We start from the raw sequence: 5,688 nt of genomic DNA on the forward strand, positions 1-5,688 counted from the left end.
GTAGAAAGAGAGTGCATCTACATACCCTTGTAGATCGCTAAGCGGAAGCGTTCAAGTGAACGGGGTTGATGGAGTCGTACTCGTCGTGATTCAAATCACCGATGATCCTAGTGCCGAACGGACGGCACCTCCGCGTTCAACACACGTACAGCCCGGTGACGTCTCCCACGCCTTGATCCAGCAAGGAGAGAGGGAGAGGTTGAGAAAGACTCCATCCAACAGCAGCACAACGGCGTGGTGGTGGTGGAGGAGCGTGGCAATCCAGCAGGGCTTCGCCAAGCACCATGGGAGAGGAGGAGTAGGAAGAGAGGTAGGGCTGTGCCAGAACTTCGTGTATAGCTCCCATGTGCCTCCCCACTATATATAGGGGTGGAGGGGCTGGTTTCTTGCCCTCCAAGTCCATTGGGGCGTTGGCCAAGGTGGGAGGAAAGAAATCTCATTATTTCCTTCCCCACCGATTGTTATCCCCCCTTTTTAGGGATCTTGATCTTATCCCTTCGGGATATGATCTTATTCCTTCTAAGGGGGGATCTTGGTGCGCCTTGACCAGGGGTGTGGGGCCTTGCCCCCACTACCCACGTCCATGTGGGTCCCCCATGCAGGTGGGCCCCACTCCGGAACCTTCTAGAACCTTCCCGGTACAATACCGAAAAATCCCGAACATTTTCCGGTGGCCAAAATAGGACTTCCCATATATAAATATTTACCTCCGGACCATTCCGGAACTCCTCGTGACGTCCGGGATCTCATCCGGGACTCCGAACAACATTCGGTAACCACATAAAAACTTCCTTTATAACCCTAGCGTCATCGAACCTTAAGTGTGTAGACCCTACGGGTTCGGGCGGCATGTAGACATGACCGAGACATTCTCTGGTCAATAACCAACAGCGGGATCTGGATACCCATGATGGCTCCCACATGTTCCACGATGATCTCATCGGATGAACCACGATGTCAAGGACTTAATCAATCCCGTATTCAATTCCCTTTGTCTATCGGTATGTTACTTGCCCGAGATTCGATCGTCGGTATCCAATACCTTGTTCAATCTCGTTACCGGCAAGTCTCTTTACTCGTTCCGTAACACATCATCCCGTGATCAACTCCTTGGTCACATTGCGCATATGATGATGTCCTACCGAGTGGGCCCAGAGATACCTCTCCGTTTACACGGAGTGACAAATCCCAGTCTCGATCCGCATAAAACAATAGATACTTTTGGAGATACCTGTAGTGCACCTTTATAGTCACCCAGTTATGTTGTGACGTTTGATACACCCAAAGCACTCCTACGGTATCCAGGAGTTACACGCTCTCATGGTCGAAGGAAGAGATACTTGACATTGGCAAAGCTCTAGCAAATGAACTACACGATCTTTTGTGCTAGTCTTAGGATTGGGTCTTGTCCATCACATCATTCTCCTAATGATGTGATCCCATTATCAACGACATCCAATGTCCATAGCCAGGAAACCATGACTATCTGTTGATCACAACGAGCTAGTCAACTAGAGGCTCACTAGGGACATATTGTGGTCTATGTATTCACACGTGTATTACGATTTCCGGATAATACAATTATAGCATGAATAAAAGACAATTATCATGAACAAGGAAATATAATAATAATACTTTTATTATTGCCTCTAGGGCATATTTCCAACAGTAATTATCATCCTCGACCTCTTCGTCTGCCGTCCTCTCGTGAGGGCTTGCTTCTGCCTCCTCCTGCGCTGAATCTTGCTGGAGGGGGTTATCTTCGGCACTTTCTAGGGTGTTATTATCTCCTTTGCTGGAATCTCCATTCTTGCTATGGCCGGATTTAGAGTGGCGCCCTGACATCGGCGCTTGGGCTGTTTCTTTAAGGAATCTGCCTCCGCTGCTTCTTCGCCGTCCCCGTCTTTTGGGGTGTCCACCATGTATATGTCGTATGACGAGGTGGTCTTCCAGTGTCCTGTAGGCACTGGTTCTTGATAGTCTCCGGCATCGTCGTCCATACCGTCGATGTCTTCGGAGTCGTAGTCGAGTACGTCGGTTAGATCGTCGACGGTGGCTACGAAGTGGGTGGTGGGTGGGTTCTGAATTTCTTCGCCGTCCGCGTCCCAACCATCCTGGCCGTAGTCCGGCCAGGGCTCTCCGGATAGCGAGAGATGCTTCAGCGAATTTAAGATGTCGCCGAAGGGTGCGTGCTGAAAGATGTCCGCAGCGGTAAACTCCATGATCGGCGCCCAATCGGATTCGATTGGCAGGGGCGCAAGAGGTTTGGAGTCCGGCAGGGAGTCCGGCACCTCGGAGTCATGAGCTTTATAAGGGATGAGGTTAGTGCTCGGCTCCATCGCCGTGGAAGTTGCAGTTTCCGGGGCGGTGTCCAGCCACCCGTCCTCGATCTGCGCGATCGGCTCCGGACTATGGGCCGGAGCGGATTCGTGTGCGGCATCCAAGGTACTGTCCGGCGGCAGAGTTAAGTCGTGCCCATCATGACAGCGCGGCACGCTCGGCTGTGGATCGGATCCATCGAAGATCAAGTCCCCGCGGATATCGGTCGTGAAGTTTAGGCTTCCAAACCTGACCTAACGGCCAGGGGCATAGCTTTCGATCTGCTCCAGATGGCCAAGTGAGTTGGCCCGCAGTGCGAAGCCGCCGAATACGAAGATCTGTCCGGGGAGAAAAGTCTCACCCAGGACCGCGTCGTTGTTGATTGAAGAGGCCATCAAGCCTATCGGTGACGACACAGAGGAACTCTCAATGAAAGCACCAATGTCGGTGTCAAAACCGGCGGATCTCGGGTAGGGGGTCTAGAACTGTGCGTCTAGGCGGATGGTAACAGGAGACGAGGGACACGATGTTTTACCCAGGTTCGGGCCCTCTTGATGGAGGTAAAACCCTACGTCCTGCTTGATTGATATTGATATTGTGGATGTTTACAAGAGTGGATCTACCACGAGATCAAGGAGGCTAAACCCTAGAAGCTAGCCTATGGTATGATTGTAAGGGTTGTTGTTGTTGTCCTACGGACTAAAGCCATCCAGTTTATATAGACACCGGAGAGGGCTAGGGTTACATAGAGTCGATTACAATGGTAGGAGATCTACATATCCGTATCGCCAAGCTTGCCTTCCACGCCAAGGAAAGTCCCATCCGGACACGGGACGAAGTCTTCAATCTTGTATCTTCATAGTCTTGGAGTCCGGTCGATGATGATAGTCCGGCCGATGATAGTTCGGCCGAGGATGGTAGTCCGGCTCTCCGGACACCCCCTAATCCAGGACTCCCTCAGTGCCCAGCCCACTTAGGCCTTGTACAATGGGAGATGCTTAGGGAGGTGCTTAGAAAAATAAAACGAGTTTTTTGAAGCACCGGTGCTTATTTCTACCGGAGAGGCGCTTAGTTAAGCGTCTACCCTGTACAAATAAGCACCGGTGCTTAAGGAAAGCCTGGTTTATTTCTCTAAGCACCTCCCCTAAGCACCTTGCATTATACAAGGCCTTAGGGGCTGGTTCCCTTCCACATACAGCCCATAGGGCCCTCCGGGGCAGGTGGACCCCCGGAACCCCTTCGGTGGCCCCGGTACAATACCAGCAAACACCGAATACTTCCGGTAACCGTATGATGACTTCACATATATAAATCTTCACCTCCAGACCATTCTGAAACTCCTTGTGATGTCCGGGATCTCATCCGGGACTCCGAACAACATTCGGTAACCACATACTAATTCCCATAACAACTCTAGCGTCATCGAACCTTAAGTGTGTAGACCCTACGGGTTCGGGAATCATGTAGACATGACCGAGACAGATCTCCGGCAAATAACCAACAACATGATCTGGATACCCATGTTGGCTCCCACATGTTCCACGATGATCTCATCGGATGAACCACGATGTCGAGGATTCAAGCAATCCCGTATACAATGCCCTTTGTCAATCAGTACATTACTTGCCCGAGATTCGATCGTCGGTATCCCAATACCTCATTCAATCTCGTTACCGGCAAGTCACTTTACTCGTTCCGTAATGCATGATCCCGTGACCAACTACTTAGTCACATTGAGCTCATTATGATGATGCACTACCGAGTGGGCCTAGAGATACCTCTCCATCATACGTAGTGATAAATCCTAGTCTCGATTCGTGCCAACCCAACAGACACTTTCGGAGATACCTGTAGTGCACCTTTATAGTCACCCAGTTATGTTGTGACGTTTGGTACACCCAAAGCATTCCTATGGTATCCGGGAGTTGCACAATCTCATGGTCTAAGGAAATGATACTTGACATTAGAAAATCTTTAGCAAATGAACTACATGATCTTGTGCTATGCTTAGGAATGGGTCTTGTTCATCACATCATTCTCCTAATAACGTGATCCCGTTATCAATGACATCCAATGTCCATAGTCAGGAAACCATGACCATTTGTTGATCAACGAGCTAGTCAACTAGAGGCTCAATAGGGACTTGTTGTGGTTTATGTATTCACACATGTATTACGGTTTCCGGTCAATACAATTATAGCATGAACAATAGACAATTATCATGAACAAGGAAATATAATAGTAACCATTTATTATTGCCTCTAGGGCATATTTCCAACAGTTGCAATACGTTCATAATTCACTTATAGTGGGTTGCTAGAGTGATAGAAGTTTAAACCCAAGTAAGGGGGTTGTTGCAAATGTGAGTAAAGAGGACTGTTACTTAATGCTATGGTTCGGTTTTACCTTAATGATCTTTAGTAGTTGCAGATGCTTGTTAGAGTTCCAATCATAAGTGCATATGATCCAAGTACGGAAAGTGTGTTAGCGTATGCCTCTTCCTCATTGCATATAATAAGTAGCACACATGTCATATTCAATTGCCCATGGACAATCTTTCTCTCTGTGTTACAAAAAGCTCTCTAATAAAAACAACTAACTTTTATTATCTTGCCAAGTACTCCTAGCTGTATTATCTCGCAAAGTACTCTTAGTTTTATTCTTACAAAGTAGTTTTATTATTGCTCTAGGTAAAGCGAACATTAAATGTGCGTAGAGTTGTATCAGCGGTCGATAGAACTTGAAGAGAATATTAATTATACCTTTACCTTCTCGTTGGGTTCGCCACTCTTACTTATAGAGAAAGGCTACAATTGGTCCCCTATACTTGTGGGGTATCAAGACCTTTTTCTGGCGCCGTTGTCGGGGAGCAATAGCGTGGTGTGAATATTTTTGGATGCACCAACAACACTCGGACGTTTGCCCTCCGATCGGCCTCGCCAACAACACTAGGACAGAGGATGCGTAGGGGCGACGTGGGAACTGCAATGGTCAAATAGATTAACATTGGACTTGAAGTGTAGTTATAGTTGTTGTTACCCGTAACTGTTGTAGTTATGCTCATTCAACTACCTTGCGACGTGGCATTTATGGGCCGAGGCGCACTCTATATAAGGCTCCCTTCAGCTCCATGGCAAGGGTTCAACACCCATTACAATCATATACCCCAAGAGAAAAATACAAGCCCCGAGCACGAGACGTAGGGTTGTTACCTCTCCGAGAGGGGCCTGGAATTGCTAAATCCGAGTGATACACTTGCGTCGTAGCTAGGCTCCACCCCTTGTTCGTACCCCTAATACTCATTGTCAGGTTCGTTGCCTCGACACCTCCCGCGCGCCCATCCTCCCTACGACCCGTATCTACGCCATC

The sequence above is a fragment of the Triticum aestivum genome, chromosome 5B, assembly GCF_018294505.1.
Source record: "Triticum aestivum cultivar Chinese Spring chromosome 5B, IWGSC CS RefSeq v2.1, whole genome shotgun sequence".
Classification (NCBI taxonomy): Eukaryota; Viridiplantae; Streptophyta; class Magnoliopsida; order Poales; family Poaceae; genus Triticum; species Triticum aestivum.